This window comes from Manis pentadactyla, chromosome 6 (genome assembly GCF_030020395.1).
Source record: "Manis pentadactyla isolate mManPen7 chromosome 6, mManPen7.hap1, whole genome shotgun sequence".
Classification (NCBI taxonomy): Eukaryota; Metazoa; Chordata; class Mammalia; order Pholidota; family Manidae; genus Manis; species Manis pentadactyla.
The window spans coordinates 11124900-11151982 of record NC_080024.1 but is presented as its reverse complement, the minus strand read 5'-3'; the positions used below and the strand labels follow the sequence as shown (position 1 = coordinate 11151982).

At 38.3% G+C, this 27083-nt stretch overlaps 1 protein-coding gene and 1 long non-coding RNA gene across 8 annotated transcripts in view; one reads left to right on the top strand and one right to left on the bottom strand.

Moving 5' to 3' along the window:
* Positions 1-686: 686 nt before the first annotated feature.
* On the bottom strand, positions 687-10699 carry LOC118926553 (uncharacterized). Its single transcript, XR_005030518.2, has 3 exons — positions 10428-10699; positions 3083-3156; positions 687-843 (listed from the first exon to the last, which is right to left on the bottom strand). It is a non-coding gene; the product is annotated as an uncharacterized LOC118926553 (long non-coding RNA).
* Positions 10700-10905: 206 nt separating this feature from the next.
* The window catches only part of RHBDD1 (rhomboid domain containing 1), a 118507-nt gene continuing 102329 nt past the window's right edge, over positions 10906-27083 (top strand). The window contains exons 1-2 of one of the 7 annotated variants that reach the window (XM_036913517.2): positions 10941-11024; positions 12798-12969. The gene's annotated coding sequence lies outside the window, so the exon portion shown is untranslated. Of the gene's footprint in view, positions 11025-11094; positions 11114-11139; positions 11396-11458; positions 11608-11629; positions 12158-12797; positions 12970-27083 lie in introns of those variants that run through there. The other 6 variants (XM_036913572.2, XM_036913554.2, XM_036913547.2 and 3 more) reach the window with 6 other exon arrangements.

Below are 27083 nucleotides of genomic sequence, written 5' to 3'. Positions count from 1 at the left end.
TGTCATGTCTAATTGATGTGCACATTTTATTTTGTGAATATTTCTTACAGCAAAAGGACATACTGCTTATAGAGACTGTTGGTTACAGTACTTTACCAAAAAGTAAATTAATTAAATAATAAATTTTAAAACCATTCTGAAAAACTCAACTTTAATCAATCACTGGTTAATAGCCCAAGAATAATAAATGGGCGCTATGTCCTATATTTCTTCCATTGCATTAAAAATATAGTCAAAAAATTTCACATTATTTCTTAGTGGGGCCCTGAAAACTGAATAACATGTTGCCTTTTCCCCAAATTAAATACAACCTGGCACTGGAAAAATAAGCTCTTCCTTTCATTATTTTTATTTCCTTGATTATGTGCTCTACAAATAAGCATCAAGAAAATTCAAGGTAAAAATCTGTTAATAAAATACTGAGTTGAGGTTTAACTTAGACATTATATCTTATGGTATTATTTTCTCCCTGAAATTCCAGTGCCTTTTTTTGCTGGGGCAGCTGACGATCTGTGGGTGAACTCACTTGTGGCTTCTGTTTGTGTCCCAAGTCACTTTTGTCCCAATGAACTTGTGTTGGTCATTTTGTTTCCGAGCACCTTACCTGTAAACTGAGAGAATAATTCTGCTGCATATACTCATAAAGAGAATAAATGTAGTTTGATGAATAAAGCACATAGCACAGGTTTAATAAATGATAGCCTTTATTTTAATCAGTGAGGGTGATTCTTTTTCTGATACTGACTAAACAACATTTCATAGGACCTAAGAAAAACTCCTTGAAAAAATTAAGTAGTAAACCGTTGTTTCAATTTTTCTTTTAAGGAGCTTTATTCATTCACCCTACAACAACAAAAAAGGAAATGGATTTATTATTTTGACAAAGCATTGTTTAGTCATCACTCTACCTAAAACTTGCTAATTCTTCTATTTCTCAGGTAACTACTCTAAAGAAGTCCACAGAAAAGCAAATATTCATTTTAAAAATTAACTTTTACTTTTGAAAATGAGATCAGAAAAAGCATTGCCAGAGAGTTAGCTGCTGTTCCAAAGAACAGTGTTGACGAAACAGGAGCCTGTTAGCAGGTCCAGAACGTGGGCACATAGCCCACCCAACAGCAGTGAGACCTTTGATGCCCCACCTCTAGGCTTTGGATATTCTCATCCTCTTTTATCTTGGCTACTCAGGTGTTTGCTTTTCCTCCCTAAAGCAGAAAACTGAATATGAATGATGTAAAGGTTGATAGTAAACATTTATCTTTGAGCCTGTATTACATGCCAGTCACTAAGATACACATTTTACATGCCTTATCTCAGTTAATTCTGACAAGAAGCCACAGAGGAAGGAATTATCACCTCATTTAAGAGGTTGGTTCAGATCACATGGTACCTTGGTTAGGGCTGAGACTGAAGCTTGGTGTGTGAATTCAAGCTATTTATAAATGCAGTAATATCCTGTGTTTTTAAAAAGAGTGAATGAACTTTTATTTTTTCCTATATATTTTTCCTGGTTAAAAGTAACCAGCTTATTCTTTACTTGAGTTGGTTCCACAGTTGTTGGGGCTTTGTTTAGTTATATATTTTTCCTTTTCTTCCCTATGATTTACTGGCTCTCAATAGATAGAAATGTTTTAAACTTATGTACATATTTAAATTTTTCAATATAAAATATGCATTGTTCTATCATTTGGGTTTTTTTGTCCAGAGCTATAATTACCTCTCAGAGACATCATTGCATAAGACAATATTTATTAAGTAATTGTGAGTTGTATTTCATTACCTATTTCTTGGTTCTTTTTTCTTCATCCCCAAGTATAGCAAAACTGTGTATTTTATTCCTTTCATTTTCTCCATCAAAGTTTCAATTAAACTTATGTGAGTTTTTAAATGTTAAAAATTATAGTGATTCTTTATATCTCAAAACATTGGCTTAGCAACTTTTACTTCCAGTTACATTTTAATATTTTATTGTCTTGTTAGATTTTTTTTTACATGTCATTTATTTTTTCTTTGGATCTTAGCATCTTAAAATAGGTGTCAGAAATACGCTTAGAAATAATTGCATTTCTTTATCTTACAATTGAAAAATTAAATTTCAGAGGGCTTGAATGGCTTATTCAAGGCCACATAGCTAGTGGTAGAGTTGAAAATAATTCTATGTACTTTCCTAGTTTCTATGCTTTTTTGCTCAGTGTAAGTCAAAAACATTAGGGAAAAAAAAACCTAATAGGCCCCTAAATAGCTTTAAAGCTTTGTGTAACAATAACTTCTACCATAGCCTATTATATCCACACTCCCCTCATTCCCTTCATTTTACCCTCATCCTGATATCTTGTTCCTTTATGGTTTAAATTATAGTTATTCAATCAATCAGTTTTAAGGTTATGGGCTATTACTTAGTCAGATGAATTTAACTTTGTTGGAATTCTTGTTCTTTGGTACACATGAAAAAAAAATGTTTGAGTCATGTTGGCAGTTTGGTCCAAAGGGTTGACTGGCATTTTATTTATTTTTTAAATACAGTTTGTACTCTACTTAATATTTAGATGTATGGTCTAGAATGGGTGATGTCAACATTTCCTCACAACTGACCTGTATTTGGATGTTGGCAATTTAAAATGGATAGAATAGTATGCTAGATTTACCCTGGAAATTTAAGATTAATAAGTTTCTAAAAATAAACAAATCCTTATTGTTTTAGGAAATGCATACTAAAGCAAAGAAGCATCTTGTTTCCAATTTAAATTAAAATGATTCAGAAAAAATTGTGTGTGTGTATATATATATTAATACATTAATACGAATATTATAAAGAGTGAAGAGTGGGAAGGGAGAGAGAAACAGATGTTAACACTTAGGACATTTGGTGAATATACAGGAATTTTCCACACTATGCAACTTTTCTATAAAGTCTGTGATTTCAAAATAAATAAAAAAATAATTGGCAGCATGAAACGTGATCTGACATCCATTTAAAGACTGGCATCCTCATACTTATGAAAAATAAACAGTGAACTGTAAAAAATCTTTTTCACTCATATACATATTTAACCTTCTCAGATAAATGACAGCTATTACTTACACAGTTCGATCTTGAAAAAAGAATCCCCTAGGAAAGAAATCCTTTGGTTAGAAGTCCAGTGGGTTAAATTAAAACTGAAAAAGAAAAATCTAAATTATGTGAAGTGGAGCTTGGTGTGATTATAGGTGATATCAAAACTGCTCCTCCATGCTCCAACTCACGGCTTCCAATTTTCCTAACCCTATTATAGTAAATTGGGCAGAAACTCAGCAATAATTCTACAAAATTTTCAGTCATGTCTTTTGTCCCAGGCTCCCTCCGCCCAAGATCCCTAGGCCTCCTGTTCCCTCCAGTCATTGCCAAGGACACCTACTTGAGGTGGACAGATTGACCCACTGACCTATAATCAAATAACTGAAATTCATTCTCTCCTAAGTGTTCACTCAACAGCCCTCCATTTTAAACAAATTATGTCCAATTGAGAAGCCTTTTAAGAGGGATTTTAATTATTACCAAGCAGTGGTGGAGATACAGCTATGTGGAAGTGGGTGTGGATGTTCTCACACCAACCCACAGGAGGTCCTAAAATCACTTGCTGACAAAGAGCAGACAGTAAAGTTTGCATCCATCTACCAACTGAGTCATCACAGCCTCACTTCCCATATTTTGATGCAGTACCTTTTTGAACATTTTTTTCCTAACAAGAACGTTCATAGCTCTTCCTTTTCTAAGAATTCATTACGTAAAAGTTTTTCATAAAGCACATATACAGTATTCATGATACATTCTGCCAAATTTGAGGAGAGACGGTTTAGGGAGACTCCTTATGAGATCTCAAAAAGCATGTAGAAAATATAATTTGGCCATTTGGTGTAAAATTATTCCTTGTAGTCATGGAAGCATCAGAATTTTAGTTAATATAAAAACAGAAGTGCATTTGCAGATGTAAAAGAAAAACACTGCTAAAGGAATGATTATTAAACTGCTTATTTAGGATTTATTTGTTGAAAGAAAACAAAGTCTCAAACAATATTCTATTACCCTGTAAACCTAAGGACAATGGGACATCTGTAAACTCAATGTAATTTTTAGGTAATAATCATAGTAAGTTAGAACAAGATTAAGGAAGATTTACACAAAACACTCAATAGAAAAAATACTTCCTAAAATAGAAAAATACAGAAAATAGAAAGAAACATGATCACTCAAAATCTGAAATGGGTTGTAAATGGTTATTTTCACCTTTTTCAGTTTACAAAATTAATGAAACAATGAACTTTAAACATGTACATGAAAAAAAACAAAATTATCTCATATAATGCTGCATCCAGTGACAGTACTAGATATTTAATATTTGTAAGTAGAAACAAGTGTAAGAAAGTATGAACAATCCCTCTACCCACTAGATATTAAATTTTGGTGAATTACTTAGAATCCATGACCCTCGGATGTCTCATTTTTAAAATGGAGGTGAAGTGCCTGGTACACAGTAGGCACTCAACAAATGGTAGCTACTAGAAGTTATAATAACACTTAACATGTATTGAGTGTTCATTGTATTCCAGGCACTTTGTAAGAGCTCTAAATGCATTATCTTACTTAACACGTAGAGATCATGATGGTGGTTAACAGATCAGATAGGATGCTACAGGAGTGAGAAAACAATTTTATAATTTACAAAAATAATATTGAGCTTTAAGAAAATAAGATCTGCATCTGAAGGGCTTAGCAGGAGTTGAGAGTCAAGTGTTGGGTTAAAATTCAGGGTATCCTGAGGTGTCATGCTAACACCCTTCCCTTTCCTAGGTATTTTGAGGGGTATGGAGCCTTCAGCTTTCCCACTGAAGCCCTCATATATGGTGCGGAGATGACTATGGCCTCCAACCATCTCCAGGTCCTTCCAAGAGTTCAAGTCCCAAGAGGGAGCCTTTCCCTGACAGATTTTGCTCTCTAGTGGTACTGAGGCAGGGAAATGGAAATTCTGGATTATTCATCTTCTGTGGAGAGGGGATTACTCCTTTTGAAAAATTTAGACAATACATGAGAATAAAATGAGGTTTCATTGGTTTAATGGCACAATATAAGAACAAAAATGATTTGTTTATGATATAGTTGGAAATCAGGGAGGGGCTGATCTAGGGACAGGAGTTGTAAGCTTTAAAATTGTAAGCATTCAAATAGCTGCAGAGCAACATGTATTATTTTAGGGTTATCACAGCTCTTCTCAGCTCCATTAGATTGAGAGTTGGTTAGTGAAAATTGATATGCAATTATAATGTTCATAGTAACATCAGGATCATTAACCATTACAAGTGTACTGCAAGTGCACTGCTCCTGTTTGTAGTTTTAGTAATACCTTATGACTGCCAGGACTTTTCTCATTGACTGTAGAATGAGCCCAATCATGACAGTTTCTTAATTCTACACTCTTTTAAATCAATGAAAAACTATTTGACTTCTAAAGTACACAATTCCAAATAAAGACTCAAAGACAAATCATTACACGAATTTCTAAGGCATGTTACCTGATTGCATTTTTATTAATTTTTTTTACAAGTAGGATTTAATATGCTTTGTATTTTCTGTCCATAATCTACGACTAACCTTTCTCATTATTCTAAATTTTCCATTTCATTTAGTCCAGTATCTACAGTATAATGCTCATACACCAAGAATGATACTATGACATATCATTTCCACACTCCTTATTTTTGATCAAAATAATGCCCTGCTTAACTGCTACGTAACGTATCAGTCACCCGAATGATTTCCCACAATCTTGTTCTCCCTTTACTATTTTTTTGCCTGGAAGGCTCCATGAAGGCTCCATTCATGTAAGTCCAATTCCACTTACCCATCAAGGATACTGTTCAAACATCAACTCCACAAAGTATTCTCTCATCTCTCCATCTCCTGTCAATATCTCTTCCTTTAAAGTCCCCAATTAACTGAACTAAACTTTACTTAGTAATTAGTCTGTCCATCTGCTTTCATTGAAATCTGGCTTCTTTATAGGACTAGAAGTTTCTAGAATATGGTATCCTTATTTGATTGGTATTTCTCATCTCAAGAATAATCGATTTTCATTTTTTTAATGATGTCTTCTAAATAGCAATTTTTAAACAATTTTTGAGGAGATCCAACATCAATTTTTTTTTTTTGGATCATGCTTTTGATGTCATAGCTAAGAAATCTTTGCTTAACCAAAGATCACAAAGGTTTTGTTTTCTTCATTAAGTTTTGTAGCTTTGTTACATTTAGGCCTTATGTTCCATTTGGAGTTGTGCTTGTATGAAACACAGGTCCAAGTTCATGGTCTCTTTTATATAGATGTCCAATTCTCCCAGCATAATTTGCTGAATACTATCTTTTGCCTTGGCAATTTTGTTGAAAATCAACTGACCATATAAGGTCTTATTGAAATTCTATTCCATTGATCTACATGCCTATTCTTATACCAATAATACACTGTCTTGCTTACTGTAACTTTGACTGGGTAGTGTAATTTAACTGGGTAGTGTAATACCTCCAATTTTATGATTCTTCTCAAAATTTTTTGGTTATTCTATATCTTTTATTCTGAATTATAAATAAGGATAAGCTTATCAATTTCCACAAAAAAAAGGCTTGTTAAAATTTGAAAGAGATTATGTTGAATCCATAGATCAACTTGAGAACAGCCATCTTAACAATACCAAGTCTTCTAGATGAACATGGCATGTCAATTTCTCTCAGCCATTTTAAGTAGTTTTCAGTGTACAACTTTTATACTTTTATTACATTTATTCCTAAGTATTTTATTCTTTTTGATGCTATTTGGAATTAAAGTGTCATCTAAATTTTATTTTCAGACTGTTAATTTGTATATCAAAAAAAATTTGTCTTGATCTTGTATCCTAAGATTGTGCTAAACTTACTTATTAGTTCTAGTAGTGTTTATGTGGTTTCTTTAAGATTTTCTATATACAGGATTAGGTCATCTGTGAATAAAGGCAGTTTTACTTCTTCCTATTCAATCTGATGTCTTTCATTTATTTTGTTCACCTTTCTGCACTGAAACTTTCAGTAAAATTTTGAATAGAGGTGGTGAGAACAGACATCCTTCCCTTGTTCTTGATCTTAGGGGGAATACACTCAGTGTCTTACCATTATGATACTAGCTGGAGATTTTTTCTTTTTAATAGATGCCCTTTTTAGGTTGATAAAGTTCCCTTCTATTCCTAATTTTCTTTCAAGTTTTTAATCATAAATATGTGTTGGATATTGTCAAATGCTTATGATAATGTGGTTTTTATCCTTTAGTCTATTAATAATGGTGTTTTACACTATTTGATTTTTGATGTTAAACCTATCTTGCATTCCTGGTATATACTCATTCACATGTATTGCATGACTTGGTTTGCTAACATTCTGGGGGAAGTTTTCTGTGTTCATGAGGGCTATTAATCCGTAGCTTTGTTTTCTTGTAATTTATCTGAATTTCTTAGCACTGTAATAATACCTTAATAAAATGAGTTTAGAAGTATTCTTGATTTCAGAGTTTGTGTACGATTGTATTATTTCTTCTTTATCTATTTGATTGAATTCACCAGTCTATCCATCTGGGGCTGGGATTTTCTTTGTGGGAAGATTAAGAGTATTAAATTTATTTACTTGTTATAGATCTGATGTGGGTTGAACTGTGTCACTCCCACCCCCAAAAAAGAAAACATGTTGAAGTCCTAACTCCCCAGTAACTCAGAATGTATTCTTCTTTGGCAATAGGATCATTGCAGATGTAATGACCCTGACTGCTGTCCTGGTAAGAAGAGGAGACACACATGAGGGGAGAACACTATGTGATGGTGGTGGCAGAGACTAAAGTGATGCACCTGCAAGCTAAGGAATGCCAAGGACTGCCAACAAACCACCGGAAGCAAGGAGGCAAGAAAGGATTCTCCCTAACAGGGTTCAGGAAGAGCACAGTCCTGTCAACACCTAGATCTCAAGACCTGTAGCTTCCAGAAGCTAGAAGTGAGGCATAAATTTCTGTTGCTTAAGCCACCCAGTTTGTGGTACTTTGTTATGGTAGCCCTAGGAAAGGAATACAAACTCTTCTCACATTTTCTGTTTTCTTGTTTCAGTTTTGGCAGTTTGTGTGTTTCTAGGCATTTGTCCAATTCATCCACAAACTGTCTTATTTGTTGGCAGGAAGTTATTCATAGCCTCTTTTAATTATGGCAGGGTGGGTGATGTACTTTTAATCCTAATTTTGATGATTTGTGTCTTCTCTTTTTTGATCAGCCTAGTAATGGTTCTTCAATTTTATCTTTCCAAATACCACTTTTATTTTCATTGATTTTTGTTATCTGTTGCATTGATAATATGATTTCCAATATGATTATTTCCTCTCTTTTGCTAACTATGGGTTTAAGCTGCTTTTATTTTTCTAGTTTTTAAGGTTGAAGCCTAGAGCACTGCAACACTTTCTTTTCTAATATAGATGTTTAAAGTAGTAAATACCCTTCAAGTTCAAGATATTTTCTAATTTCCTTTATTACTTCTTCTTTGGCCCATTAGTAATTTAGTGTAGTTCCAAATATTTGGTTATTTTCCAAATTTCTTTGTATTACCTATTCCTAATTTAATTCCATTGTAACCATAGAAATACTTTTCATGATCCCAATCCTTTTAAATTTATTGAGACTTGTTTTATGGCCCAGCATATGGACTATCCTGAGAATATTTCTTAAAAAGAATATGAATTCTGCTGTTATTAAGTACAGTGGTCTATACATTATCAGTTAAGTTGATACTGTTATTCAGGATTTCTATATCCTTAGCTGTTTTTTGTCTAGTTGTTCCACCTATTGCTGAGAGGATATTGAAATATCAAACTATTATTGTTTGTCTATTTCTCCATTCAGTGCTTCACACATTTAGGGCTGGCTCCCTTACTGAGTGCATGTACATTTCTAATTGTTATATCTTCTTGATGTACTGATGTGTGCCTCCTGAAATATTTGTCTTGAAGTCTATATTGTCTAATAGCAACACAGCCACTGCAAATCTCTTAAGGTTACCTTTGATAAATTAGAAAATTGTTCAGATCTTTAGATAAGTCTTGAATATTATGCATAATGCTTTTCTCATGATTAAGATACAAGATACACATGAGCATTCAGGAGTCATTATCTTACAAGGTAATGTAACTGCATAATGAGTATGTTTAAGGATTTCTTCTAGCATTGATTCTTTGGTATTTTTAAGACTTGTCTCAGTGAAAGGATGCTGGTGATTGCCTCATCTCATATGTTAATGTTTAAGACATCATTATTATCCAAGTCATGTTTGTCAAGTTAAATGGGACCTGAGTAAGAGACAAAACGGTGGTTTCAATAGGAACTTTAAAAAATTCCAGTCTGCTCAATGAATCATCTGTCCTCTCGAATGTCCATGAAATTTTTTACTGATAATATTGTAATTTAATTGCCTAAGTATATTCTTAATCTCTATATATGATGACCTCTTTATGAGATTACCACATTGAGACTTCCTGATTTGTGGTTGACTTAAGTCACCTCTGTTTTGATGCATTAAGGTAAGGACAAGAAAAAACTATGCCATTATAGAAAGGTGAAAGGGTTTTAGAGAATAGAAGATGAGATTAGCATTAATTGAATTGGTGCATATGATCATGCATCAGAAGGATATATAGGGGCCACCTTCTTTTTGAGAAATTATTTCTAGGGAAATATATAAACTACTTACACAGGCAACTCAACTTTTTCCCCCCTATTCGGTTGACTTTCTATTCCCGGGAATGTAGTTTCTCACTGTCAGCTAAGCTTTCTGATCAGCATATTAAGAAAGGGATAAATTGCAAAGCTCAAGGAACAGTTACTTGCAATTTCCTAGGAATCTTCCTTATCACTTGAAAGTCTTGTTATACACCCTGTATCCCTTCATTTAAATTTCAAACTCCAAAATAAACATTTCCATGAAGACTTCTTGCAACACACAGTAACAAAAGATAATCAACCTCTTCTGATTTAGGCAGTTCTTAAGTAAACTAGCTAAACACAGCTGTCACAGCTTCCAATAAACATAGAATAGCATAAAACCACGTGCCCTTGTATTCCTCGGAAAACACGTGTCTTCCCTCTAGTTACTAGAAAATTCTGTACCAAATAGCAAGATAGTTTTCTCATATTGTAGGGCGTTACAACATTCATCTTTATCAGACTCCTACAACGGATAAAACTCGTTCCAGAGTAGCAGAACCCATAACTAAAATGGCATCAAATGATACATTAATGGAAATACTTAACCCCTATCCTTTATATGGATAGACTAGGAAATGCAATCTCAGACCTAAGCCTTGGGGAGTGGAAAGTACCTCCACAACCCTGTTTCACTGGCCTACTTTGTAACCACAGGTTCACCCCTGAGGCAGGCAGCTCTCATGCCACCTGTTGATAACTCACGAAGTGGGAATTTGTGTTTTCCACCATCCACTTCAGGCAGCATGTGCCACCTCTACGCAGCAACACGAACTTGCAGCAGATCTGGGCCCAGGGGGGCAGTTTCTCAGTTGTGACAGGGCCCACTCGCCGTTTCTCCCCATGTCGGGTCCCTGGAAAGCAGGACCCTTGTTTCATTCTGCTCTGTAGCGGGAGTTATTTACGGCAGGAAGGAATATTATCCACGTGAAAGGACGAATCGAGGGAACAAGCCCTCATCCTGAGCTCCGCCACGGTCCTTCTACCGGGGTGTCGCCCAAGGCACATTGAAAGCAAGTCGCGGGCGCGCGCAAACGAGCAAGCGCCGAGGCCGGCCCCCCGCGAGACGTCCCTCCCCGACCCCCGGACGCGGGCCGTGCCGGCCGTGCCCCGAGGGCGTCCCACACCATTTCCCCCCGCCCCGCAGACCGCGGCCACCAGGAGCTTCCGGGATCCGGGACCCGTGCGTGATGACGCATATGTGCGCGAAGACGTGGGGACGCAGGCGGGCCGAAGAGAGCGTGAGTTTCGCGTCTGTTTGGCGCCGCTCCCGTCATCGGTTAAGCCTGGCGTTTCTCGCCTGTTCTTGGTGCCGCGGTGTCGGCGGCGGGTAGAGGGCTGCGGGGCGGTTGCCAGCGCCTCCCGGGGCCCGGGGCGGGGGCGGAGCCGGAGGCGCCCCTCCACCCCCGATCGCGGGCGCCCTCACCGGTCCCAGAAGAAGGGGGGCGTGCCCTGGGGTGTCTCCGCCAGGGGCCCCAGCGTCCGCAGCCCGGCGTCCGCTTTAGGCCGACGGCGCCAGGAGGATGGGCTTGGCTCTGCGGGAGCTTTAAGATGCCTTTTGAGAGCAGCGCGTGTAAAGGGACGTTGCATCAGCCACAGCTCGCAGTTTCAGGTGCTCGTGGGAGACTAACGTTCTGTCTCTAAACGAACACAACCCTAAGTAGGAATAGTTCTCTGAATTGGAATGGGAAATCCACCCAAGTGAATTTAACCCTTTCCTGTCCTGATCGCTCCTAAAACGATCACAAACGGAGCATAAACTCTGTTGAGGACTCGGGGTTACTCTCAAAATGAGTTATTGCATAGTCCGATTTAGTCATCGAGGTATGTGTGGACCCCTTCGCAGTGCTCTTAGTAGCGGCTGGACTTTGTTTCTTCCTTTTTATTTTTACTTTGGAATTGCGTCTTAAGTCTGTCTAATTTCCTCATTTATATGTCACTTTTTGCTGGTTCTAATAAACTTATAAGACTTAATTTGCTGCTGTTGTGTCAGGGATCGGGAAAGCAAATAATATTAACAAAAAAATAGCAGTGCATTGGGTTTCTATATCCCAGGACTACTAGCCTCAGTCACCCAGAACTTGTTGAGAATACAAAATTTGAGGTCTTACTCAGACTTGCTGAATCAAATCTGTCTTAACAAGAGTTCCAGTTGCAAATGGGTGCTAAAGTTTGGGGATTACTGGTTTAGTGATTTTAAAAAACAGCCATTGTGGTGTCACAGAATGGAATTTGAATCCAGGTGAAGCCTTTTCTGGGTGTAAGACCTTGGACAAGTTAGTTCAAGTTTACTTAATAATGCTGGAAGTACTCGGTGTGAACATACAGGAAAAGTGTTAAACATCAACGCATGTAGGAAACACTCAAAGATGAGGTGTTAATAACTTGTTAGAACTGCATAAAATAAATACAGATACATTGTGCTGAAAGAATTCTTCATTGGGTTAAATATGAGTTGTGGTGCACGAATATTATGAGCATAGCTAAAGGACATTTTACTTTTTTATACCTGGATTCCCAGTTACATTTTATGTAATCAAGGTTGTGGGATGCATGATGTTCAGTGAAAAGTTATAGCAACATGTATTCCTTAATAAGAATGCTATTGGGGCTGTAGTATTTTTAAGAATTGCCTTAGTAATTGTTTCAATGGGTAGTTTTTAAGTCTTTGAGTCTCTGTTCTTTTCAGCTTAATTATACTTTCTTTGGACCCAGAATTTGGTAAAGTTGGTAGGGTGGATAACCAGAGATAAGCCTTAGCCTTAGAGCTGAGAAGTAGTACGAAGCAGGGACTTGCAAGCAAAAGACAAGGCTGAAAATGTTTCCGTGCTTATCTTTCTTTCCCACATGGCGTAGAGCTCCACGATTCCAGAGGGGCCTCATCATATCCTCTCTTCCCCCATACTTCTGTTTTCTGGAAGCATCACGGGAGTTCAAGTTAGATGTGCCCTCCACCTGCTATTTTTTTCAGATTGTCAGTTGCAGTGCTTACAGTTTTCCCCTTTCCTTTTCAGGGAGCCAGGGTTGAGGGAGAAAGAGAAATATTCAGGATTTGAAGCAGCTGCCCTAAAGCCTGGACTCATTCCACTGTTGAAAAGGGTCAGTGCCACACTTTGGCCTAAACAAAGTGTCACTTTGATCAGAGAACAGTGCTCCCAAGCCACACCATAGCTCCTGATACTGTGGGTGAGTTAGTTTTTGGATAAACCTGTCACTTTGGATATCAGCTTCTATAAATAACTTTGTTAATACTTCCCATAAATTAACACTGTTTCCTCATGGAGCATTCATTTTCCATAGGCCCCAAACATTTTTCTTACTCTTTGTATAGAGATGTAGACTGTATTGTGGTTTTGTGTTGGGCAGACCCTGCTCTGAACCATGCCTCTGCTGTTTACTGATTGTGTCCATTCGACAAGTCAACATCCTCAGCCTGAATTTCATCTTCTATAAAATAACGTAGGATTCATGGAGTGTGCCTCCCTCAGGACATGGCAATAATGAAATAAAGTGCAAAATGCAAAACACACCCATTGTGTGTTAAGGATAGAGACTCAGTAAAGTGCTGTGTTTTGGACAGGAGGAAGAAAAGGTCGTTATCACCTCAAACCTAACTTTACCTCATTCATCTTGCAGTATTTTTATAAATGAGGTGGTTTTGTTAATACCTAACTGCACGGCTTCTTTTTTTTTAAACAAAGATACTGAAGTAAAGAGTCAAGCTTTCACATTACTGTGAATGAGAGAAAGCAAACACTTGGAGAAAGTTAAAACTCTAAACCTGGTAGAAAACACTATCCAGTTTTACCACCATAGCCAAGCAACTTCCTTAAAATAGCTTTAGGTGTTTACTGGAAGGTCATGGTCATGGGGCGATTAATACTAATATTTAAGGATCTGCAGTTAGTTAACGGGGAAAGTCTGCTATAGAAGGGAACACTATGTTACAGGTGATGATACCTCACTGAAATATGCACCAAAGGATTATACAATATCAGGATAGTTATGAATGAAATTTATACATATATTAAAATGATTTAAATTTTATATAAATAATATATAGTTTGTGTATGGGAGAGCTATATCTAATTTTGGAATTTCTTTCTTGAGGAGTTTCTTGGGAAACACTGAAAATACTACTAACTGAAATTGTTATGTTTCAATATGGCTTCTTCATGATAACAAAGTGAAACTTTTTATGTTTCTTTTTTTTAAAAAGTGATTAAAAATCTTGTGTATTTTTATGTGTGTATGTCACATATGAGTATATGAGTATGGAAAATTCTTGAATAAATACCAGGTCAAAATTTTGTTTACTTGGCAATGTGTTGTAGTATGGGGATGGGGATATATAATCTGTACATGTATGCAAAGTTAGATATGTCTGTGCATATGTGAGCATTCTTTTTAAAAATCATTTAAAAGACAGAAACAGTGCTTTAAAAAGATTTCCTTTTATGCTTTAGCTACGGTAATCCAAGTAGTGGTCCTCAGATATTCTAGCTGGAACCCTCTTTAGCAGAATCTTAGCTGTAAATCTCCAGAGCTAAGAGGCTTTCAGAAGGAGAGATTGAAGGTCCAGGCTTTGCCTGCTGGTGTGCTCGTCTTGAACCTCTTGCAGTGTTACTCCGAGGCATGTCCCTGGAGCTCTGGAGTCAAGGACACTGGGTGCGAAACTCTCCGTCTGTGTAGAAAACCTTAGGAGATGAGCTATACTTAAAAAGTCATGGCATTAAGAATTCTTGTGAGTGGGATTCACAAATGAGCTCTGAAGACAACTCCCGGGGTATTTCAGCAACATCAAATGTGTATATAGCTTCTCTTGCACAGGAGTGAGTGATTATTAAGAAGAAATCCAGCCTGCAGTCTGACCCATATTTTACAAAGCATGCATGTAAAGAGAGGAGCCTATGCAATGTTTTTTGGAAAACATCTAAGCTTTTTTTTTTAAATCCCTCTTTGCTGTGACAGCTGTATCACTGTTACAACTATTTAATATTTTAACTGGCTGTTGTTTAGCATTACAAATAAGTCCAGGAAAAAGAAACAAGGAGTCAATGGAAATGTATTGTGTTTACCAGCCCTCTGTTTTTTATTGTATGAAAGCAGCTGGTTTGCATTTATATAGTAAAGGGGTTTTCTTAAAGAGTCGATTTTTAGTTAGTAGTGAGCTTTCATAAGGAAAATAATTTCAAATGCTAAGTATTTTTGAGATTGTTTTTAATACTAGTAATATCACATTGGTTTTTTTTTTTTACATTGAGGAGGTTTCCTGGTGACAGCTGGAGTGTGGGGGAAGGAGAGTCACTTTCAATCAGCCAGCTGCTCTGTGCAGCATCATGACAGTGATATTTCAAAGCTGGTGAATAATTTTGGCTGTATTCAGAAAAAAAAATGCATCAGGTTTCTGGAAAGCGATAGATAATGTGCAAGAGCCCTTTGGGATCTAGATGATAGCCGAGTAACAATGTGTGCATTCAAGTTTGCATGTTGGTGTTATTTACCGTGTAGTTTCTTGGACATTGTTACATGCACATCATAATTATAAAGCAATGAAGTCTAGTTCCATGGTGGAGAAATACATTACTCTATGAAGAGAAAGGCAGAGTGGAAAACAAACTTCAGAAGTGTGCTGTGTGCTTTCACATAATATACTACTATATTTATTCTGCACAAGGATTCTAGGAAGTTAAGTGGAATTTTTCTTACTTATGGATAAAGAAACAGAAACTCAACAGGGCTGACTATGATTTGCCCAAGGCCACGTACTAGTAAATGATGGCATCTATATTTGTCCTCAAATCTGGCTTCAGCTCCAGGAATGTTATTACACCAACAGCTGTTTCTCCATGGTGTTAACTTGCTTATGCATTTTTAATCCAAACTCACAATGTCCGGATAGTTATGAATGAAATTTATACATATATTACAACGATTTAAATTTTATATAAATAATATATAGTTTGTGTGTGGAAGAGCTATATCTAATTTTGGAATTTTTTCCTTGAGTTTCTTGGGAAACACTGTGAAAGTAATTTCACTACATTTTTTTATGTTACAAATACCAGCAATTTGCAATTAGGTGTGTTGTAAGTAATCAGTTGTGATTCTAAATGTGAACAAATGCAGGAATAAATATTGTGCATAATGCCTATGAAGTCCCTTCCTTCATATGAAGGTATTCAAGATTTCCTCATTTCTTTCAAGGTATGTTAATTTTGTATTAATAAGGGACCTTTCACTTTCTCAATTTCCAACTTGTAGCTGTTATGTCCACTAAGTGGTGACTTCAAACAAATCCTCCTATTTTTGTGAGATTGCTCCACTGCTTCTGACTATGGGTTTCGAGGGTCATTTCATTTTCCCATTGCCCACAGGTTGATGCCTCCCCCAGTGTTTCTTTCCTTGTCTCTTTACCCACTCATCCCATGTAAAACTTTAAAAATTATTTTTGCTGTTTTCGAAACATTCCATGTACCTTTACATACAGTCCTATTACAGTTCTTTATCACTGTAATGTTGCTGTTTGTACATCTGCATCTCTCAGGCTATGGTTGTCTGAAAGGACTGTGGTTCCCCTTTAGTATGTGCTCAGATGCTTATTAAATGAGTGAATATAGGCAGTGAGATATAAAATTATATGCTTACTGCTTTTATTGCTGTAATTTCACATTCACTGGTTTCTCTGGGCTCATGATTAGAGACATTTGCTGATTTGTCTGTTAATGAGTTACGTGATGGTGAAAAATGAATGGGTGAATCTCAGAAGAGCTTGCAGAATACTTCCATGTTCCTTCCCAAAGTCTCTGAGATTGAAGCCTCTTGTTCAAATTTTTTTTTTGAGTGGATGAATCTAAATGATTCATTGTACTGAAGTTCTAGTCAGAAGTCTTCATCAAATGATAACATTTCACTAAATATATAATCTTATTTTCAGTGAAGAACAAAGACATAGATTCTACTGTTTTTAAAATCACTTCAGTAATTAGATGTATTCTTTAAAAACATTAACTTTGTATAAATAGAAGCCAAATTTTTGACCATATAATTTTCCTTTTGGGATACCATTCTTGATCCAGTGTCCAAGTTTACAACTAAGTATATGACTTTGAGAGGACTTTGCCTCATTTGTGCAAAAATTGCTCTTGTCCTGACGTCCTAGCTCTGTGCACTCTTCTTTCTTTAGGAATTGCACGCCCACAGCAGACATTTGAGATACTGCTTATCTACCCTCCATTTTGGTTCTATGGGCTAGAGAGTAATGTTAGTAGAAAATGAGAGTTGATGATGCTTGAAAGAAACTGGGATCTGCTTGCCAGCCCTTGGCAAATGTCCTGGTGTTTTGGGTAGGGGTCTTTGACTGCAAACAACAGGAACCGAGTTAACGTAGTCATGTCATCCAAATAACTGCTTCCAGGATGAGGATTTGTTGGAAGTGTATCAATAAACTCAGAGAACCAATAGAAAACCAAACCACCAGGCCTTGGTAAAGGACAGTAGCTAGTTGAGCCCTTGAAGTTTGGGTAAACTTGGTAGATTTGGAAAATTCTAAGTTAACGCTCTGCATTTCAGCTCCAGAAGTTGTTAGTGTTAGTCTTAATGTTTCTGCACAAGTTTTAGTTTCTAGGGAGAGAGTTACTATTCCAGCTCTGGTCACCATCACCCTTGAATCAGTGTTGGAAAGGCCACCCTTGAGTGCTGGTCCCCCCCAAGGACTACATCCAGTAAGGGTAGGAGGCAGGTCCCTGTTACCTTAAGAATGAGGTGTTGATGCTGGACAGGTGAGAACCTCAGGCTTCCCCCACCACCTAATGATGAGTGGATATCTGTGTGCTTTGTGAGAACATGACTGACACCTCTGAAGTCTGCTATGCTCTTCCCCTTCTTGACTAGTTCTTGTGCTGGGAGGATTGCAGTTCTATAAAAAATTCACTAGCAGTTCTCATACAGATCAATTTAAATGGGGAATGGCGATACTTTCTCATTGACTTTAGGTAGATAAAGAATCTGGCATGGAGCAAACGTGAGAATGGGATTCCTTCAATCCTCTTGAAGGGAGTGGTGGTAGGTGCTGGCACCTGGTTTAAGGACTGATGTCTGAAGAGCTGTCAATCGGAGAATCTTAATGAGCCCTCATTACACTAAAACTTTAGTTTGTTAGAGAAGGAACCAGCTTATGATTGATACTGGAAATCATAAGTGATGATGGATCAGAATTGGAGTTGACACTAATTCACCTCTCTGTGGAGCAAAAGTCAAGGTTATATATAAAATCCAGTAATTTCATTTTCACATATAAAGATCTCATCATTTCTGTTAAGACTGTAACACTTAAAAAAAGAGGGAAAAATAAAAATTTTGCCACCTGACATCTCAAGATTATTTTTTTAATCCTAAAAGTGAAGGCTCATTAAATTCTCAAGTTATCAGGTAATGTTGACAGAAACTCTGGTTTGAGATTTATTATAAAATTTATTTTAATTAAAAACTCATATGCCTTCCACATACCACATCATATTGTTTTTAAAATGTGTATGTGCTTGAAGCGCATGATACAGTTTAAAAATGTAGGATCATAGAAAGCCCAGAAAAATGCTAATTGTTTACTAAGTCATAAAAGAACTTTAAAGCTATTCAAAATTTTTAATCTTAAACCTTCTTTGTATATAGGGATTAAAAACACTATCATTTCCCAATTTATGATTTCATGTATATAATCTCTCTTAATCCTCACAAAACCAAATGAGCCTGCATTATCTCCTTTTACAGGTGAGAAGCTGGCAGTTAAATAACTTTCCTAAGGTTACATAGCTGGCGAGTTGTAGAGCTTTTACCAAAGATCATGCCCTTAACTACCACGTACACGTAGACATTGCTAGCCCTGCGAATCATTTTGAGGAAAGACATTGGGAGTTTCTTTTCCCAGAGCCTGTCTACTTACCCGCAGTTACCTGACAACTTATTTATGTTCAGACACTGTTCACATGTGTTACATTATCCATCATCTTGTGCTTCTGTGTGCTGTGAATGTGGCAGCAGTTCCTGTGTTGCAGTAGAGTGCCTTGTGAAGCCTTCACCCCTTTAAGTCTTAGAACAGCCCCAAAAGCCTGTCATGTTGAATTCAGCAAGATTACTTTTTGTTTAACAAAGCTGAGTGTTGCTTTCTAGGTGAAAAATAATTAAATACTTTTAAAGAATGTGTTTGATTAACAGGAAGCTGATCTGTGTAAATTAATTATAACTATAATGATGTCACAGCCTTGTCTTTTGTTATTAACTAAATAATTGACCAGAAGTTTGGAAGTTTATTGTAACTGACAGTTAGTGGTTTGACCTTGTGTGTTGTCTAGAAGTGAAACATGCACAGTGCATGTAAATGGCAGTTTGTTCATTGAGCTGCATGTGTTGTCAGGGCATCTCATCTTTTGGGTTCTTATTTTTACTCCTCCCTTCTTTGCTGAAGTCGGTGTATATGAAATAAATGTTACTCTGATTTATCTCACTAAAAGCATCCAGTCAAACACAAATGTCTGTTCTTGACTAATTATCATCAGACATGAAAACTTGGCACCTTTAGGACATATAGTCAAGTAAACAAATGCCAAAATTAAATGAATCTTGATTTTAAATTCTGCATGAAGGAAGGTAAAGCAACTTTTGGTGTAGAGAAAACATAAAGGAGAAGAGTAGGGGCACATTTGACAGGCTGAGAGAGAATTGGTCCCCTCTTATTCTGACTTGTCCAAGAAAATCCAGAGCATGTAGTATTTGAAATATTTGAGTGATGAGAGCCTCTAAACTTTGGCGAGTTTTATTAAAGAAATAGGATTGTAGGAGTAAAACATGGCGGGGAAGTGGGATAATGATGACTGACACCCAGCAGTTCCTAGATGCAGGCTGTCTCCCCCGACACACACTTCATGCTAGTGGCATGGCCTGTTCTGCTAGAATGTGACAGAAGCATTGCTAAAATCACCAGACTATGCAAAATCATGGATAAAAACCACAGAGCTTTGGGGGCAAATGGTGTTAGGTGCAAAACACTCAAAAACCTTGTCAGTGATATACACACACACACACACACACAAGATTGGAACCTAATAAAATGGTAGTTTTACATGTTAAATGGTTAAGAAATACCTAAATACTACAACAAATATGGTACCTTAGCTTTAAAAAGTCCTGAACCTTGTGGAAGGTTGTCAGGATTCCAGCTTGTGAATTATTGCCTAGTGATGGAAGGAGGGTCATCTGGAATTGGATGGCCAACCATAACTGCAGATGTGTGTGGATGTAATTCATAATAGACCCTGTGAACTCAGGTAGCTGGTAGACTTCTGAGGTGTGTAAATGTGTACACTGCATGAATTTCTGTACCGCTTGCTTCAGCTGAGCACAGTTTTCTGCACTCACCTAGTGCTTCTTGCTGATGAAATTGTACATAATCAAATGTGAAATTTTCATTATGCTCAAATTGTTCCTTGATATATTAATTGCATTTGAAACTGCAAATTTGCTAGTTTCAAAACAAGTACCGTAGCAGAACTGACTGGACTAATTCACTTACACTTCCCTAATGTAGCTCATATCTCCATGCTAATAGCACATTCATGCTGTTTCCACTCTTTAAAATATCTTTTTTTCTTTTACCCATTTTTTAATCTTTCAAAGCCTGGTGCATGTGAAAAGTTTCCCTAAGATATTCTCTGAATTGGATTGTCTTAATATTTTCTGCATTGTCACATATTTATATATTTGCCCATTTCCAAAGTGTTGGTTTTAGAAATGACATAAGGTATGCTAGTAGTAAAGCAGGAAAAAAAAAAAACCCAAATGTCTGAGTAGCTCTAAGCAGAAAAAAGCACATCTGTTTATTAGGTGAAATTAAGCTTTTTCTAGCTTGGGTGTGATTGATTTTGCACAAAGAAAAGCAAGTTTGGATGGTGTTTTACAGCAATGTGAAGATGATTTCCATGTGGCAGCCCCTTGGATGACACCCATGTTAACATCTTTAATGATATTAAAGTGTATTTCTACAAAAGTCATTCTTCAAAGGCAAAGTGGTGTGATCTGACTATGCAACTAGTGATCCTTTATGTGAGTAATTCTTAAAAGATGGAGAAGCTGTTTTTGCTTCTCTGTGGCTTCCCTCCCGTGTTAAACCTTACTTCACAGGTCAGGGCCTGGGGGTGAAAGAATTCCAAGCAGGGCACACTTCACACCCCATGTCAGAGCCCCCACTTTGCAGAGTCCTTGCTAGTTGGATGCCTGGCCCTGGTGGGAGAAATTCAGAGCAGGCACAGAGGCGTTTGTTCCTGTTGTACAGAAAATATGTAACAAATTAAGAAAAGTGACATTTGGATTATTATTAATTTTTTGTTTCTACATTGATTTTAAAAATGGATTCTTTGTTGTTTTATCTATGACCTGACCATGGTAACAATTAACACAAGAAGTGGGGTATTTAAATATTCCTTTGTATTACTCTCTTAAATGTGGATCTACAAATTGACTTGTATCAGGAAACAATTCCAGTTGAGAGAATAAAAGTTTTACATAGTGAGGTTTTCTAAGTTTGAAATATTTTCAAAATGAATATACATTTTGATATATTTAATGGGAGTCACCAACTGTCCTTTCTTGGAAAAGACTATTCTTTATGCTGAGATTATGTCCTCCCTACTTCTTTGGGTGGGTAAAGTGTGATATCTGTTATTAAAAAACTGTGGGGTGACCTCCTGTTTCAGCTCTGACATGTAAAGAGCTTAGAAGTTGGCATCCCTGTCCTCCCAACAAGAAAAATCCAAACAAAGTCAAGACTTTTCTTAGAGCCACAAGACAATTGAGGTCAGGGCACACTGTCACCCCAAAATCTGGAGAGGCAGATTTATTTCAAGAATCACAGCCAAGTTAATGTAGGAGGGGAAAAACCTCTTTTTTTTTTTTCTACAGTCCTAGGTTCTTTGGCGGGGGCCCTGTGAACTGGACAGACGAAAGACAAATGGACAAGAGAAAAAGGAACAAGTTTATTAACATGTGTGTCATACATGCATGTAGGAGTACCTAGAAACAAATAACGCAAAGGGATGGTTAGAATTTGGACTTTTAAAGCATCTTAGCAAAAGTGCAATGCATTTTTAGAGAAGTGACAAGACAAAAGAATACGGCTTTGAGTTCCTAGGGCAGCTGATAGGAAGGCAAATGTGTGGGGGAACTGGTGAGAGATACCGGTTCATTTGTAAAGTTTGTTATGTGGATCCCTCTGGTGCTGCATCTAAGTTTGTCTCAAGTGATTAAGTTTTGTCCTTCAAAGACAAAAGAGGGGAGAGGAACACCTTTGCAAATTTACGTCCTGCTTTTACGTAAAGAGATAGGCAGAGAACTTTTCCTGTATCTGCTTCCTCTCAATTGCCTTCGGCTCAAAATAACCCTCATGTCAAGTGACATAGTTTGAGGTGGCTCATTCTGTTACCCTGCATTCAGCCTACCTGAAACCAAAGCCGCTGGAGGCAGTAACTGGTTGGAACATTTAAATGGTAATTTTGACAAATTGCTGGACCCTGAGTCAACTTTTCTGCACACAAACCTGACTCACAACTTCATTTTAATAATAAGGACTCTGGAGCCCGATTATCTTGGCTAAAATCTCAGGTCTTCTGTAAAATGGGAAAATAATAGTACCTGCTTCATAAAGTTTCGATGATTGAACGGGATATGTCAAATGACAAAACTAAAACAATTTAGTAATGTGGTTGATTTCCTTCTGGGATGGGGGAGTGTAGTGCCTAACCAGCATGGAGCACTCTTCCCTGAGGAATTCTGGGCAAGAGTGAGTTTTATAGGATGTTAGAAGAGGCAATGTGGAAACAGGGCATGATTGGGTAGAAGATGGGGGCTTTCCTTACAAGGCTAACAGGCCTATTTCCTAGGGTAAGGTGAGGTAGCTAACGCTGCAGTGGAGGACTGTGATTGGTGTTGGTTCCCTTGACAGTGAGGCACTTGCCTAAGTACAGGCTGATTCAGGTTTGGGTTTGTGATGGAGGCACGGCCACCGGGGTGGGCTCCCTTCTGTGGGTACTGATATCATTACCAATGAACTTTATCAGGTAAGAGCATACCTGTACGGTTCAGAGCAGTACAACCAAAGGTGAAGTAGTAATATGTGTATGTAACTTTAGCCAATGATTTGATTTTTCTTTTAGACTGTTATTTTGGAAAAACTATAAATCAGTGGCAAATGGGTGTTTCTGTATAAATCATTAAAATAGCAGCTAAGATTAATGAGTGTCTACTCTGTCTGTGGCATTATTCTAAGTACTTTGGCATTTTAAGTCATTTAATCTTTACAGGAATTCTAGGATCAGGTTTAGCTATTAGTATTATTACCCCATTTTAAGTAGCAGGAGACTGAGGCTTAGGTTAAGTGACTTGCACAAGTTCACTCAGCTCTTAAAGCTTAAACCAGCCAATGGAACTGATTTAGACTCCAGAGTGTGTGCTCTCAAACCCCAAGGTACCCTCAAAACATGGTTTGAAGGAGATGATAAAAGGCCTCTGGGGACATGCCGTTGGCAGTGGTGGACCGTTCTGTGCAGAAAGTGTTGCGGGAGGTCCATGAGCACTGGCATGGTCAGGGAGCCTGTCAGGAGGAGGCAGAACAGGAGCCAGCTTGGAAGGTTGGGGAGGAATTGAAGGGGTTGGGAGGCCTGTGAGAGATGAGTCTTGGGTTAGGGAGAGATGCTGGCAGGGCAGCCAGGCCCTGCCCATGCCCTCGTGCCCTCAGCGCCTCTGACGGGCTTCTAGGCTCCAGCACCTTCAGGTCTTTGAGGGTCTCTCTGGCCGCTGACACCCACTCAAACTGCTGTGGCAAGGCACAAGTGACAAGGAGTGAAGGCAGACCCCTCGCCCTGTGAGGGGTAGCACTGGGGTGTGTCTGTACTATGCTCTAGAGTTCCCAGGGAGATGCTGCCTCGGTCGCCCATAACAACTCTCTTGCAGACATTTTTGGCTGCCTTGCCTGGTGTGTCTTGCTTCCCCACTGTCCTGTCAGTGTATTTGTTGCCTCCCAAATCAATTACTTGCAGAGACCCTTGTCTCTGTGTATGCTTCTGGGGAATCCCAGACTAAATAATGCATAATAATACCAAGGGCAAATAGCTATATTCATCAAGGGTATGCTAATTGAGCCCTCATACCAGCCCATTTTACAGATGGAGAAACTGAGACATGGATTGGTGAGGTGATTTGCCCCAAATAACTAACACAGCAAATCAGTAGAGCACCAAGTAATCCCATTCAAGTCAGCCATCCTACCACTGCTTGCTCTGAGCAAAGACCTAGAGACAGACATGATCATAGGAGAGTAATAGAAAATAAGGTTAAGTACTCAGTGTTTGAATTACTAGGGCTTCCAGGGAGCCTATCAGCAAGGGTCTCCTATTCTGCCATGACAGAGCATCTCAAAGGATTTCTTTCTTCTAGCAGCTGCTTGGGTTGGATTTATGAAATCAGAATGTCCCCACCTAATCTGGACTTTTGCACTTTGGTAATTTTCCCAGAGTTACTACTGGGAGGTGCAGAGAGGATCAAGGCCTGGCTGCCCTGCTAAGGTGCCACCCTCCTGGTCTTGCACATGGACGTGCATGATTCTGGGCAGAATCTACAGGGGACCTTTGCACTCCCTTTCCTGATGTTCTTATCCCTGAGAAATCTAAGACAAGGGGGCTTAAGAGGCCCTGTGCCCATGTATGATTTTCTGAATGCCCCCCTGGTCCCAGTGAGAATGTCTGAGGGCCACCCAGCAAATGGGCAACAGTAAATGAATAAAAGTGCCTGTGGGCATGAAACGACTCCAATTTACTACAGAATCACCTGTCAGACTTTTCTGGTGACCATGGAAGAAGAAAAGTTGGCCCTTGAACAATATAGGTTTGAATTGCGCAGACCCACTTATTCAAGGATAGTTGTCAATAGATATGTTGGAAAAATTTTTGGAGATTTGTAACAATTTCAGATAAAACGTTTCTCTTCTGCAGCTTATTTTATTGTAGGATCAAAGTATATAATGCATACAATATAAAAAATATGTGCTAATGAACTTGATATTATGGGTAAGGCTGCTGGTCAACAGTACGCTACTATTAGTAGTTAAGGTTTTGGAGAATTAAAAGTTACGTGCAGATTTTCAACTGCATAGGGGGTTGTTGCCCCAACCCCTGTGTGTTCAGGGATCCACTGTATTTTATTTGCATTTCTCTAAATCTGCATCCTTAGTCATCCTATAGGGGTGAAGCATTGTTGCCTCTCTCATTATATGCAGGGAATAATCAAAGCAACTTCTAACTCCTTTGAAACAAGAAACCGTGTGTGCACTTTGTCTTTTTCTTTCTCTGAGCCTAATAACTCATCTGTTGACTGATCACATTGCTGACCTTGTGAAAACTTAGCCTCTTCCCAGCTAAACTTTTCTTCCATCAGGCAGAAACTGAGATTTCTTTCTGTCTGCCTCTGTGCATCTCTATGTCTCTTTCTCCATCTGTGCCTCCCGTCTGTGTTAGGATGCATGTGTTTGGGGAGAACAGTTCAGTCTTCAGACTAGGCTTAAACGTTCTGAGTTTCACATGCTGCAGGAGAAATGGACCCTTGAAGAGACTGATGTTCTTCAGGACTCCAAAGCAAAGAGCAGAACCAGGATGAGTAGAGCTAGGACAGCTGGCAGAAGCACAAGAGGAAATGCTGTGTTACTGGTGAATAGTTTCTCCAGTTTGTTTTAATCCTCTGGAAACCCCAGAGATTGCTCACCACTACCTTGTCTTTTCCCTTCACTTTGACAAAGTTCCTAGTCCCTTGGAATATATTAATTGTGAATCCTAATTTCCTTTATGTAATTAAACTGACTTACATACACTCTGATTTTTGTTGTTGAAACTAGTTTAGAGCACTTTCTAAATGTGCAACTCCTTTCCTGAGTATTTTGCCTTTACCTAGAACCAGTTTATTGTTCTCCCAAACCAGCACCAGACTGGAGCTCCCAGAGGCCTTTTCATAGGTTGGATGGTATGTGACCTGTGATTCTCCATTCTAGAGCCAGAGAGGATGAATGAACTTGATTACCAAGTTTCCTAGGAGAGCCTTGGCCCAGTTTTGAAGCCCCTAGGCCCAAATTTCATTTCACGAGTGTCTTTGTGGCCAAGGTCACTAAGTCAGATGAGACAGTGGAGGAGTGCTGGACTGTGCTGGACAGTGAGGGCAAGACAGACAGGACAGAGACCACAGTAACCCATCCAGAAGCAGACGGCAGTCCTAGAGATGATCCAGAATCACTAACACCTTAAGCCCTGGACGATGACTTCCACCCTTAGCCAGTCCTCGGCATGGTAGAAAAACTTGGCTTGTGTTGTGGTAGTGTTCATGGGTTTTTGTTTGCTTTTAGCTTCTAGGTCTTAGGCTTTTCTATCCTCCGCCTTAGTGTCAGGGCCTGCGTGGAAGCTGAGGTCTTCTGTTTAATCGATGTAATTCTGTAGCTCTAGGCTGAAGGGGCTTTCAGCACTGGGCAACTTCACTCTGCATTTGGTGAGACTGAAAAATGACAGTGGAACTTTGGGGGTAAAAAAGGGCTTATACGAAGCTTTATTCTCACAGTGGCAGGTCAAGCGCTGGAATCTCACCCACCTCCAGGACAGTCTGCAAGTAGCAAGTTGTCTCTGTCTCTGCCTTTGCTCCAGGCTCTGTCTCTGCTCCAGGCTATGCTCTCCTCCTAGAACCTGGCAGAGCTCTTTCTGTAGCAACACAGACAATAATGGCTTATTGCCAACAGTGTGCAAGCATGCACCTGCTCAGTAGGCTAAGTATTACATCACAGTGGTTGAGTAGGTTACACAGTGGGTGAGTAGGTTAGGATCAGGTGAGGATCCTGGCCATGGAACTTCCATTTTCCCTACAACTTCCTACTGTGCCATTTGCTGTCTTGGGTAAAGCTGATCTAACCTTGGCCATAAGGATTCTGAATCAATCTTAATACCTCCTGTATATCGTTAGAATCCATAGGCTAGAACTAACTGATTATTAAGTCCTGACTCGACCATTTCTTTTGGTCATTTCCTCTGTTGCCTTGGGCATGTATTCCTATGGCTTAGAATAGATAATTGTATCATTTGAAATCACTTTCTGTATTTAAGCTTCTCTTTTCATAGCTACCACCTTAATTTTGCCTCAGTAATTTTTGTGTCTATGAAATAAATTTTATTAAAATGCCTACATGCAGTGACTCCAGAAATCCTGGTGGCTGTAGAATTTCTATA